A 13,217-nucleotide genomic window follows, 5' to 3' on the forward strand; every position below is an offset into this window, starting at 1 on the left:
TTGTGTTTACAAAGACCTTTAGGGGGTACATCTATAGCATGGAATACTACTCAGCAATAAAAAAGAATGAATTAATGATACACCCAACAATTTGAATGAATCTAGAGGTAACTATGCTGAGCTAATACTAAAAGTTTACATATTGTATGATTCCAGGCATATAACATTCTTGAAAGGTCACAATTACAGAAATGAAGAACAGATTGGTAGTTGTCAGGAGTTATGGAAAGGGGTAGTGGGTGTGGTTGGATCCCTGTGTTGATGTAAATATTCTGTGTCTTGACTATATCCCTATCAATATCATAGCTGTGATATTATACTATGGTTTTGCGAGAGGCTACTGGTGGGGGAAACTGGGTAAGCAGTACATGGGATCTCTCTGTATTATTTTTTTTACAACTGCACACGAATCTACAATTATCCCCAAATAAAAAGTCTAATTAGTTTTTAAAGAGCCTTTACCTTTTAAAGGTGCATACAGAACTATTTACAGATGAAACAGGAAAAATGAGATCTGCTTCAAAAAAATCAGGAAGGGGATAGGCATGCAGGTGGGGGATAGATAAGGCAACTCTAGCTTTAAACTGATTAAGTATTGGGGCGTGTGGATGGCTCAATCGGTTGAGAACCGACTCTTGATTTTGGCTCAAGTCACAATTCCAGGGTCATGAGATTGAGCCCTGCCTTGGGGTTAAGCAGGTGTGGAGCCTGCTTAAGATTCTCTCTCCCTCCCTCCCTATCTCTCGCTCTTGCTCTCCCTCTCCCTCTCTCTCCCTCTCCGGCTCACTCATCACACTCTTTCTCCCTCAAAAAAAATTTTTTTTAGTTAATTAAATGGATTAAGTGTCAAAGCTGGATACTAGACACATGGGGCTCATTAAACCTTTCTCAATACTCTAATGCTTTTGTACATCTGAAGTTTTCTATAATAAAAGTTCAAAGAGAAAGTGTTATATATATATATATATATATATATATATAAAGAGGAAATGTTATATTTAAAACAACAAAAGCGTTACACTAACAAAAAAAAGAAAATATGGCAATTTGAAAAGACATTTTTCTTAAAAAGTTATATGTTCTTGGGTATGCTTGCCTACTTATTCTTTTGAATTAATTTTATTCTCAAATTTTCGATTTCTAAATAATATTCCAAGGGGTACTATAGTAGAAATCAATACATTCTCCTCCCCCCCCCCCCCATATCAGTTTCCCCCTTCCTGACAACTTGGTAGAACTCTGGATTTTTGGTGCATGGCCTCCCAACATGAAGACTACATTTCCCAGTCTCCCTTGGAATTAGGTATGGCCTTGTGACTAAGTTCTAGCCAATGAGATATGAGCAAAAGTGACTTGTGTAACTTCCAGGGTGTATTCCTTGGCATACACCTTTATCTCTTTTCCTGCTGACTGAAATACTGACACATGATGAGCCACTCTGGACCACACAGAGAGCACGTCACCAAGGGATGGTGAAGCAACAACAGAGAAGGGGCCTGGGTTCCTGGACAACCCCATGGGCATTCTACCTGGGACTGCATGCCTCTGGGCTGTTATAAGGTGGAGAGCTAAACTTCTGTCTTGCTTAAGATATTGTTAATTAAAAGTGAAGTCATATCTCAACTAATATAGGCACCTATTATATTACGCTATTATGATAAATTTATATATTAATTTAAGAAATAATATCTTTATTATAGTCATTTGGCCAAGAGACAGTTGTATCTCATTATACACTTCATTTCCATTCAAGTTGTGTTATTTCCTCTGAACAAAATCTTTTATCAAACTGACATTCAAGTATTTAATCTTTCTGCTCCTAGAAACAATCTCTCCATCAGTTCTAATTTTAACTGTGTAGCACTACAGTGCAGGATTTTTGTAGACAAGTATCCTTCTGAAGAGTTTCAAAAAACAGTGCCAAGGACCTCACTAGTAAACCCTTCCTGAAGAACAACTGAGACCCTGGAACATTTTTAAACACCACAACTTGAGGTTACTCAAATGCATGGCCAGCCAAGTGGTGGGAATCAGCAGGCTACCTGGAACCTATATGTATATAAAACAGACATTCTAAGATGTCTCTGTTTTTACAACCAGAATGACACATGATTTGCACCAAGGTGGACCTCCAGCAAACCCAGAGACCGCAGTGTCAGAGAGAAGCGGGTCTCCACCTCTGCCTGTCACTGGTGTGCTGGACAGCACTGCCCCGCAGGCTGTAAGCCTGTGAATCTCCTTCCTCAGACTGTGGCCAGCCGGCTTCCTGCTGAGCTGTGACTGGGGGATGTCCTGGTAGAAGACTGGAAGACAAGAGGAGGAAGCAACCTTTCCGGTCCCCTGACGCAGTGCAGGTTCTGACAGGGGTGGTGACAGTCACAGGCAAGGGAGGGTGACTACATGTGACTCCACAGCATCAGTGGGCATCCAGTGTCTGCGGTTTCTACTTGAGAGAAGTGATGGCATCTCCAGAAGCTTTGTGACAAGTACAAGCCTCAGCCCCGGGTGACAGAAGCTTCCTGATCTCTGGCTGACATTTCTCTCTCACTTTGCTATCTCCAGGCCTGCCGATGTCTTTGTGATCAATCCCCTGCATGAAAACCCTCCCTGCCAGAAGCATCAACATCGTTTCTGGTTTCCTGCTGGACAGTGACTAGTATATCAGATGATGCTCTCGTGCCACTTTCAGGAAAGTGGGATTGTTCAAGGAAAGGAGGGGCTCTGGGGGTGACAGCAGGTCTAGTCCTGCTCATGTGCTCAAAAAAAAAAAAAAGCTGTTTTGTTTTTTTCTAATCATACTGGAGAGGACCTCATGAGAAGGAGTATGAGAACATAGTATCTACAGCCCGTCACCTGGGCTCAGCTCCTCCACCTACCAGTGGGGAAACTTTGGGCAAATCACTGTAACTCCTGCAGCTCCATTTCCTCATCTGTAAAATGGGTGTAGCAGTATTACCAACTTCATAGAATTCACATGGAGAAAGTGATTGCACATCATAAGCACCATGTACTTGCTGGCTGTTGCTACTATTATCCCACAGAAAGGGAACTTACAGGCACCCAGTCTCATTGGATATGCTTCATCTGTTGAGGCTTTAAGGCTCTTGTGCCTTTTGGTCACCCTCACTTCCAGCCACAGTTTTGGCTCCAGCCCTATCATGGAGTCGATTCCATTCCCCTTCCTGGTATCTCTGGAGAAACAACATCCTCTTGAAGCCCCTCACATACTCCTCCAAACCCTTTCTCAACCTGCAGAACCTCTCAATGCTCAGTGCTCACTGGTCACTGGCCCCTCACTGTCACTGCTCCCTGCGACGGCCAAGCTGTTTCCAGCCTGTCTACCTCCCTTCAACCAGTCTACACACCATGCCTCGGATACCTTGGAAACACACTTCCTTTAAACTTCTTAAATCTTCCCTTGAACTCCCACATGCACATCTTATGGCTCAAGGGTCCTGGTCTCCACCCCCAGCACAATCTCCTCCCTGAATACCACCAGATTCCACCACCAGCCTTTAACCCATGTCCTCAAGTGAGTAACCCCTAGACCCAACTCCTTGTGCAGACCTGTCACCCAAGCTCAGACTATGTGTCCAACAACCTGCCTACGGTCTTCATCTCAGACAACAGTACAGGACAGAACCTGGCATTGCCTCTATTCTTCACATTATTTTGAAGGTGCACCATCCACTCAGCCACCCAAGCTGCAAACCTTCCCCTTAGGCTTCTTTCATTCCCAGCCCCGATCGATCTCCAGGGCTTCTCGATCATAATCAACAATTGTGGGTAAGTTTATTTTTCATTTTGCATTCTGTGCATTACCGTTTTAATCTCTGCAAACTTAAAGACATTTTCATGGCGGGAGGAAGGGTCCTTCCCCTAGGATGAAAAGAAATTTGAAAACCACTCAAATGAAAAATATTTTTAGGAACGCTGAAGCATCTCTTAGTGTGTTGGGAACACTATATCATAAATGAAGCACTTAAAGGCAAAAAAAAAAGTAGTAGGAACTGTAAGTTTCTAAGTTACTATATTTTGTAGGGGGGTCTGCTGAGTTGGGAAAAAATATATTTATGCAGAAGCAAAATGAAGAACATTGACACTCAGCAAGTCCTGGTGGTCTGAGCTCCCCCTGCCACTGTGTGGAAGCCACATGCCTGCTCTACCTGAGCATCAGGGGTCTTCAAAAAACTGGTGAGTGAAATCAACAGATGAATGAAGGATGACCGCAGTATTCCTAGAGCTTCCGAGGGCTCGCACTCGCCAGCATCAGCTGGAGAAGCAGAGTGTCACGAACACTGCTCCACACGAAAGCCACCCCTGCCAACCTGTGCACGTGCACACACAGACTGAACTCACTTTGGTGATCGGAACCCTCCGCTCGAGTCAATTCATTTGCGTAACATGAAGACTGCTTAGTCTAGAATAATGGAACTACTACAGATATGCCCTACTTACCAAAACTGCCTATGTTGATTCCTATGTGCATGCTTTATTTGGTCTTTGGAACACTTACTATCAGGAGACATGTTATTTATACATTTTTTCCCTTTTAATATACATTTGTCTCTTGTCTCCCCCACCAGAGTACAGACTGCAAGGAAGAAGGGGTCTTCACTCTGCTAACCACTGAATTCACAGTGCCTAGAATGGTAAGAGGGACATAATAGGCACCTAATGCATACTTATTGAACAAATACTTGGCTTCTTATGAGAGTTTCAGAGGTGATGGTGGTTTCAGGCATTCGCCCAAGGACTTCTGTTGGCAGGCCATCACCAACAGATTGCCTGTCTTCTGTCCCTCCTGCTCTCCTTCCCCGCCCCCTTCGTGGGCAGCTCTTCCCCTACTGCCTCCTCCTAAGTGCTAGGGTCCGGGACTCATAAGTCTGGCCCTCTTCCCGCCCAAACTGCTGGGATAAGAGCCTCCATATCATGGCTTTGCTGAGCATGTTTATGCAGAAAAGTCTTGGCTTTCAAAATTATGTATTTCTACTCACACATAAAAACATAACATATCCTTCTCAAATGCTTACATGCCTGGTGAAGAAATAATTCTTAGGAAGGCCCTGATGGATAAAGGGCCAGGCCCAGATGGATAAAGGGCCAGGCCCAGGTTTTCGGTCTATTTGTAGAAATGGCACTAACATTTTCAGAATGAAAAATTAACCATTCAAGACAAGATTAGAACAGACACCACAAAGCAGGACACGAGGAACTGCCAAATTACCAATATAGACAACTACTGGTACAAGAGTGGACAAGGCATTCATATTTATTGGGAGGTAAAGCCTACACACAATATCACCGAATCCTAAAAACACCCCCTTCGTTGGACTGCGATGCATTTAACCTGCCAAAGGTCATACGTGGATAAGGGGCCAAGAATTCCAACCTACATCTATTCACCTCCAAGTCCATGCCCTTCCACCTGGGGTGCTTTAGGAAGGGAACGTATGCGAATATGTGAAGTGTTTTTCGTTTTAATAATGAAGGCATGCCAAGGCACAGACTGTTATAAACAAAAATGTGAACTTGAGGTGAGTAAGCCAACATGGCTGGAGTGCACTGCTTGGAAAGGAGAACAGGTACAGCTCAGATGTTAATATGGCAGCAGCTGAAAGAACATGCCTTTTAAGGTGGGAGGATTCTGGGAGCAGAGGACTTCACAGCTGCATGCTAGGTTGCCCACCGAGGGACAGCGAGGCAGGATACTGAGCGCTCGCTGCTGTCCAGATGAAAGGGGAGCCCGAGGCCTGCCCTGGTGAGGAGCAGGAAAAAAGGGACAGGACAGAGATCTACTGAGAAATGATAAAAGGAAGGCAATCGGCCGCGATAAGTGAGCAAGCATAAAGCTGCATCCCAGTTATGGAAAGACAGGGATGGGAGTCAATTTTTGTAGTTTTGTGATGATGTGGTGAATTTGAGATGATAAACAACTAGACAAAGATGACCTGGAGGCAGCTGGAAATTTGGCTGGAGGCTCAACACAACATCCACCCCGGCAGCCAGCCCTGCCCACCGGGTCTGAGACAGTTAAACCCTCAGGCATCCACAGTATGGAACAAATTAACTCCTCTCCTTTAACAAGACTGGTATAAGGTATGTACCATCCAGGGAAAGTTGAGAAAATAGTCACTTAGATCGTGTTTGGGTTTTGTGTTTGAGATGAAGGCTTCTACTTAACAAAGGAGAACAGAAGACGAGGCAGGAAGCCTGTCCTTGGGGAAAAGACAGCTTTGGGGTGTCCCGGAGAATGCACAGCACGAGCAGGGGGCGCAGCAGAGGGGCCGGGCAGGGAGGGAAGAGGCACTCTATGGGCAGAAGGAATGGAATGAGCAAAGGGCAGAGGCCTGGTTAGTTTGGGGAACAGCAAATGACTGGCATGGGGTGGGGGTGGGGCGCAGGCAGGAGTTAAGGCAATATTGTGGTCCTGTTGGACACCCAAGGGCTGGGGCCACAGATCAGCTATGAATGCCCGCTGCCAATAGCACGCATCTGCCCCCACTCAGCAGATTGTCCTACAGCCCCACCCAATTGATTGAGGAGGTACAAAAGACTAGCCCTCGTGCCTCCGGGAGAACGCCTGGAATCAGCTGGGACCACAGCTGTGCTCAGCTCCTTTCCCTGTCTCTCCCCCCACCCCAACCTCACCCCTTTCTCCTGGCAGCCCCCTCAATGAACCAGGGGCCCCTGAGTCCTGTTTCAGGCTCTGCTTCTATGGAACCCAACCTAAGACACGCCACGAGGTCATATGGAAGACTGCAGAAGGTCATGGACAATCACAAGAAGCCCTTGAGGACTTTATTCAAGAAGCGTCATGAAATGTGGAGGAAAATCAATGGGGAAGCAGCAAGGATAGCAGGGGCAGGGGTGGAGAGCCTGAGACCAGAGGCTGGTGGGGAGCCAGCCCAGCATTCCCAGCCGCAGATCCTGGGTGCCTCAGCAAAGATGGAAGCAGCAGTGGGGAGAGGAAGGGCTTCGGCTGCAGCACCGACAAGGCTTGGGATAGACCAGATGTGCTTAGCAGGCAGGAGGGAAGACAGCTCAAGTGATGGGGAGGATGGTGGAGCTCTCTGTAGAGAAAGGTCACAAGGATGGAAGCTATGGGGACACAAAGGTCAGTTTGGCCCTGCTGAGTCTCAGACGCCTGTGGGCCACCAGGCTGATATGTCTTGTTACAACTGAGAACCCGGGCTTGGGGCCCTGGAATATCAGTCAGAGGGTGCCCTTGGCTGCATGTAACAGAAACCTGGGTATCATGGCTTTTAGCCAAGTCAGGTTTCGTTCTCTCACAGAACCAGAAATCTAGGGGCAAGCAGGCCAGCCTGATGCAATGCCACAGACCCACCCATCCACCCCCCAAGCTTCTGTTCCTCCAGCATTCATACGTGGCCAACCTCCATTCCACAGTCCAGGCAGGAAGGAGAAGAGGGACGAGATGCAAAGGAAGGGGAAGCACCTATATCAGGAGAGGGAAACCTTCCCCAGAAATTAGAAACCGACAGGCTTCCATTTACATCTGTTTGTCTCTCATTCATATCTCTTTGGCCAGAATGGGAACGGCATCATGTGGCTACCCCCGGCTGCGAAGTTAGCCAGGAACTTTTACAAGCTGGGCCACAGGCTTCCCCAAACAAAATTAGGGTTCTGTCAGTAAGGAAGGAAACAGGGGACCTGTAACCGTCAATAGTAGGATGTGCCACAACAGATAAGGTCCGGGGACATTTCGATAAAGGTAGCAGTTAAGACTGCTCTAAAGAGATAAGATCCCGGAGGGGAAGAACACAGTGCAGAGCCTTCTTAACCTTGGTAAGCCCACCTTCAAGGGGTCAGGGAGGAAGGGAAGGAACACAGGAAGTACTGATGGAAATCACAAAAGGAAATATTGAGCAAAATCAGTAACCCTGACATGACAATTCCAAGCCTGGGTTCAAAGCACTCTGAAGTCCAATTATTTAAGAAAGCAGCCTGAGAGGTCCTAAACAAAATGCACTTTATATTGCTTTATCCTAAACAAGCAATAATGGGTGCCCACACACAAAATGGGTGATTTCTAAACGTTCATTTCATCGATTCTGTGGGCATGCAGAGACATGACAGATGGGAGTCTGGAATGAGTCCCCACTTTCTAGAAACCCAAGGTGGAGGGAAGTGATGACAAGAATGTATCCATAGTGGTGTGGGGAGAGCCATGGGAGCAAGGAGGCTGTTTAGAAGCACGGCACCTGCCACTCAGCACACACACAGACAGGGTCGAGTCACAGAGCTGACTCCTGGGCTGTCTCGCCAAAGCCCAAACGTGGGCACAGGGCAAAAGCGGCAGGGCCGGGGGGCCCAGGGCAGCAGCAGGCCAGTGAAGTTCTACACAAAACTCGCTCCTACCCCCACCCCACAGGGAGAGGCAGCTGCAGGTAGGGGAATGGCGGTTTTGTCAGAAAAGCTCAAGAGTACTCTAGTCCAGGGCCTTACCTATGGCTTCCAGAGCTCTGCGTGACATGTTACTTTTCTCCTACTGATTCCAGAAGTCAACCTGTCCTCCTGTCCACTCAGGCAGACAATCTAGGTAATTCCAAACCAGTTTTAGCTGTGGAACTTTGTTTGTATGAAAGCTCACTTGGAATCCTAAGACATAGGGGTGCATGGGTGGCACAGTCGGTTAAGCATCTGTCTCTTGGTCTTGGTTCAGGTCATGAGCTTGCGGTTACTGAGTTCAAGCCCCACATCAGGCTCTGTACTGATGTCCCAGAGCTTACTTGGGATTCTGTCTCTCCCTCTCTCTGCCCGCCCCCTCCCACCCCACTTGTTGAGTGCTCTCTCTCTCTCTCTCTCTCTCTCTCACACACACACACACACACACACACACACACACACACACACACACAATAAATAAACTTAAAAAAAAAAAAGAATCCTAAGACACAACACAGATAAGAGGCATGCAACTGATCTTTTGCAGGGTTTCTTCAGCTCAGCACTACTGACATTTGGGGCTGGGTGATTCTTTGTTGTGGGAGGCTGTCTTGTGTACGATGTGTAGCAGCATCCCTGGCCTCTGCTCCCCAGATGCCACTAGCATCTCTGGTCCTGCTCATCTCTCCCAGCTGTGACAATCAAAACTGTCTCCAGACATTGCCAAATGTCCCCTGGGGGGCAAAACTCTATCCATTGGGATAAAATCACCGTCTGTATGAACATTCCAACACTGCCATATTCCTAAAGTATTGAGGGTAACTAAACTCACCGCAAAAACGGAAAACCAAAGACTGTGAACTAAAAGTCGAAGATACTTGAGTTTCAGGATCTAATATTTTTAATATTTGGTTCGGATTGCATGGTCTCAAGAAACTGGATTCATCAAGGTAAGTGATCGTGTTCTCACCTGTGCAATGTGTAAGCCAACAGACAGGCACATGCCTGCATTCACGCAGCAGCCAGGGCAGAGCACCAGCCTGCAGGGTATGCGAGTTCCAGGTGTACATGGGGATGGAAGGGCCACACTCATTCCTGGATCCATACGATCAAAGCAAAGCACCTTTATCCCATTCCACTCCTTCCACCCAAGGGGGAAAACTCCCTCTACACCGTCCTGCCCGGTTTCTACTGGGTAGGCAGTGTCTTACTTGTCTTTTAGGAATGTGAAATTTCACCCACGATATCAAGACCACAAAGGAAGTGCTGGAAGAGCTCTGGTGCAGAGACCACACCCAATCATCTCCTGTCTTCTACGATTCATTCAACTGAAATGACCAGCGCCTTCCACCAGGTGAGGATATGGAAAGATGGTTATCTGTGAACCAGGAAAGGGCTCTCACCAGACACAGGATCTGTCAGTGTTTTGATCTTGGGTTTCCAGCCTCCAGAACTGTGAGTAATGAACATCTATTGTGTAAGTAAATAAGAAGAAGAAGAAATAAATAGTCAGTGCCTCCACCACTGTCTTGGCCAATGGTTCTCCAACCTGAGCATGCACAAGAACCACTGGAAAAGGCTGTAAGTATGGAGATTCCCAGACCTCATCTCCAGAATTTTCCACCTGCTAGGAACAGGCAAGGACACCAAATGTGCATTTTAAGCAAGTTCCCCTGAGTTATGTGGGTGTGGTACTTTGAGAAACTCTGCTCTCTGGTAAGCTGTAATTAACAACAGATTTCAGCTTAAAGATTTTCAGGTCCTCCTACAAACTGTGCAGTTACAAGGACCTGTCTACTGAAATGAAAAATAAAAGCGTTGCTCCATGAATGCATCCGCACTCTACTAGTTTTGCCCACCAACCAAAATGCAAGCACTTCAGGGGTGCCTGGGTGGCTCAGTCAGTTAAGCATCTGACTTCGTCTCAGGTCATGATCTCGCAGACCGTGAGTTCGAGCCCTGCATGGGGTTCTGTGATGACAGCTCAGAGCCTGGAGCCTGTTTCAGATTCTGTGTCTCCTTCTCTCTCTGACCCTCCCCCGTTCATGCTCTCTCTCTGTCTCAAAAATAAACGTTAAAAAAAAAATTTTTTTTTTTTAAATGCAAGCACTTCAATGATTCCGAGGTGTGCGTTTTAATCTACTGCTAATCAACCAGCATTCCTCTAAGGCTGAGAATACACCATTACTTTCACTTAGTTGCTGGCTTTTTACATGTTTAAAGATGCTAAGGCAATTAATTCTGAGTCCTTGGAATACATAAACATTCTCCAAAACTCGAACATGCCCAGAAACTACACATGGTGTTTCTCCAAGATTTTACTAACATGACAAAGATGTCAAGAGCAGCACCTCTTGCAGGGTCAAATCCAGAACCTTCTTCCCCTCCCTACCTCTCTCTTATACTCCCCTCCCTTCTCACTCCCCTTCAGCCTAGAGGTCTCTTGTTTCCACCCCCACCCCACCTCAGGGTCTTCATTTGTCTCTGCCAGGCCTCCAGGTGGCTCTCTCCCTCACCATCTTTATTCTGGTCTTTATTCAAAAGTCACCTTCCTTGTAAAAGAGCATCCCCACCCCTAAGCCCTGTTATTCACCCCTGCTTTACTTTAAAAGTACTCTTTAGGACTCAGACATATTTGCCTGTTGTCTGCTCTCCCCACTAAAACATAAGCTTCCTAGAAAAGAGGTCTGGTAATTGTGTTCTCTGCTATAACCTCAGAACCTAAAACAGTGCCTAGCATGTAAGAAGTACTTAACTACTTGCTGAAGGAATGAACCAACAAATGAATGAACGCACTCATCAGAGGCCCGTACCCAGATTCCTGCAGAATAGCTAACCCAGAGTTAGCATGGTCCTAACGTGCAGACGTGAGGACCAGATCCTTCCCTGTGTCCAGATGTCACAACTACTGGGCATTTGTGAACTGTCCAGAGCATGCCTACATCATGGAGAACAGGGATGGGATTTTTCAAATGAGAATCAGTGTGTGTGTGTGTGTGTGTGTGTGTGTGTGCATGCGCACGTGCGCATGCACGTGCAGGGCCCTGGGGAAAGGAGACAAACAAAGTCAAATGATTGCCACCACCCCCTCCCCCCCCCACCATGGGAAATAGAAGAGAAGCTGGTTCTGTTTTGTTTTGTTTCTTAAGAGGAAAAGAGATAAAACAGTCTCACTGTTTGGCCGTTTGATAATGGCCAAGTCATTCTTTAGGATGTTTGCTAAGATGTAAAAAGCAGGATTGGATGAGAACATTTCCACTGCCTCTTCTTCCACTAAAATTTATGAGTCTCACCTACTTTTCAAAGTAAGAACAGGAAACATAAATCTTAGCTGATTCAATGGACGCTCATACATTATGGCCATTTAGGAGAGAGAAATAGGAAGCTGGAATAAGTGGAGGGAGATGGGTTTAAAAAAATTAAAGGGGAAATAGAGGAGTGGGGGACACAGAGTGGAGAAAATGGAGTGGAGGCTGAGGGTTAGGAATTTCTGTGAAAGGAGAGCTGGAAGGGAAAGAAAGACAGGAAGGAGGTACAGAGGCTTCACTGTTCTTATCATATTCTGTTCCCTACGGCTGAACAGTTTCAGAGGAACTCCTCTCTGCAAATTCTGATAAGCAGATCCACCCCCACACACACCTCAGGCCCTAGCATAGAGCTCCCCTTCTGAATCCAAGAACAGCCCCTGTCACCCCACCCCACAGGAGAGGCTCCAGCCAAAACACAGAACGTTGTCCTAAACTGTATGAAATGCAGTGGGGGCTGGACAAGACCCCACCCCTGCTTATGCAGAACGCAAAAGACGCAGGATTTCTGCTAAAACATACAATCTGAGGTTCCATCAAGCAGGAGGGCGGACCATAACTGACTGATGCCAAAGCTTTAAGCAAAGCATGCCTCTGCGAGCCCTGTGCCTTACTTATTGGCAAGCGCTCAACCAAAGCATCTTGGTGAAGTGCACTGATCTCACGCATCAACACTCTCAACTGTGTTTAAATATATTTCCGAAGTTACATTCTGCCTGGGAAGCCTCTGTTACAGGACAGTGGTAGGTCTAGTCTAAACCAGGTAAATGTGTGGATCAGAGCTGGCTGACCAGGCTACCTGAAGACAGCCAGCAGGAGTCAAGTCTCTGGAAAGGGAGCAGCGGACAGCAGAAGAAAGAAACCTTCCTATCAGGTGAAGCTGCACTTTTGGTGATCTTGCACCCTGTCTTCTGCTGACGCCCGGGGGAGCAGAGCCAATGCTGAAGAGAGCTCAGCGTTGTGGGTAATGACTTCATTAATGACCACGGAAAGGGGAGACCCTGAAAAGCCCCATGTGGCTTCTGATGCTAGACTGGCCACAGCACCATGACCTGCAGACTTCCGAGTTTTTAAACTCTATTAACTCTATTTTTTGACATAATCCCAAACTTACAGAAAGATTGCGTGAACAGTACAAAAAAAATTCCTGGATACCTTTCACCCAGACTCCCCAACTGGTAACATTCTACCCCATTTGCTCTGTCTTGCTACATAATACAATATGATATGCATATTACTTTTTTACCCGTTTGAAAGTAGTTGAAAACATGATGATATTCCCCCTGTAAATATTTTAACATTTTAGTATTTCCTAAAGACAAAGATGTTCCCTTACACAACCACAACATAATGATAAAAATCAAGCAGCTTTTGTTGTTTCAATACCATCTAATCTAAAGAACTTATACGAATTTCTCTAGTAGTCCCAATAATGGCCCTAGAGCAAAAAGGAGCACATGTGGCATTCAGCTGTCATATCTTTTCAACCTCCTTCAAGCTGAA

At 46.3% G+C, this 13,217-nt stretch overlaps 1 protein-coding gene across 4 annotated transcripts in view; it reads right to left on the reverse strand.

Annotated features, from left to right (window-relative positions):
* ST3GAL5 (ST3 beta-galactoside alpha-2,3-sialyltransferase 5) overlaps nt 1-13,217 on the reverse strand; it is a 52,120-nt gene that overhangs the window by 25,694 nt on the left and 13,209 nt on the right. The window lies entirely within an intron of this gene.

The sequence above is a fragment of the Prionailurus viverrinus genome, chromosome A3 (assembly GCF_022837055.1).
Source record: "Prionailurus viverrinus isolate Anna chromosome A3, UM_Priviv_1.0, whole genome shotgun sequence".
NCBI classification, from domain to species: Eukaryota; Metazoa; Chordata; class Mammalia; order Carnivora; family Felidae; genus Prionailurus; species Prionailurus viverrinus.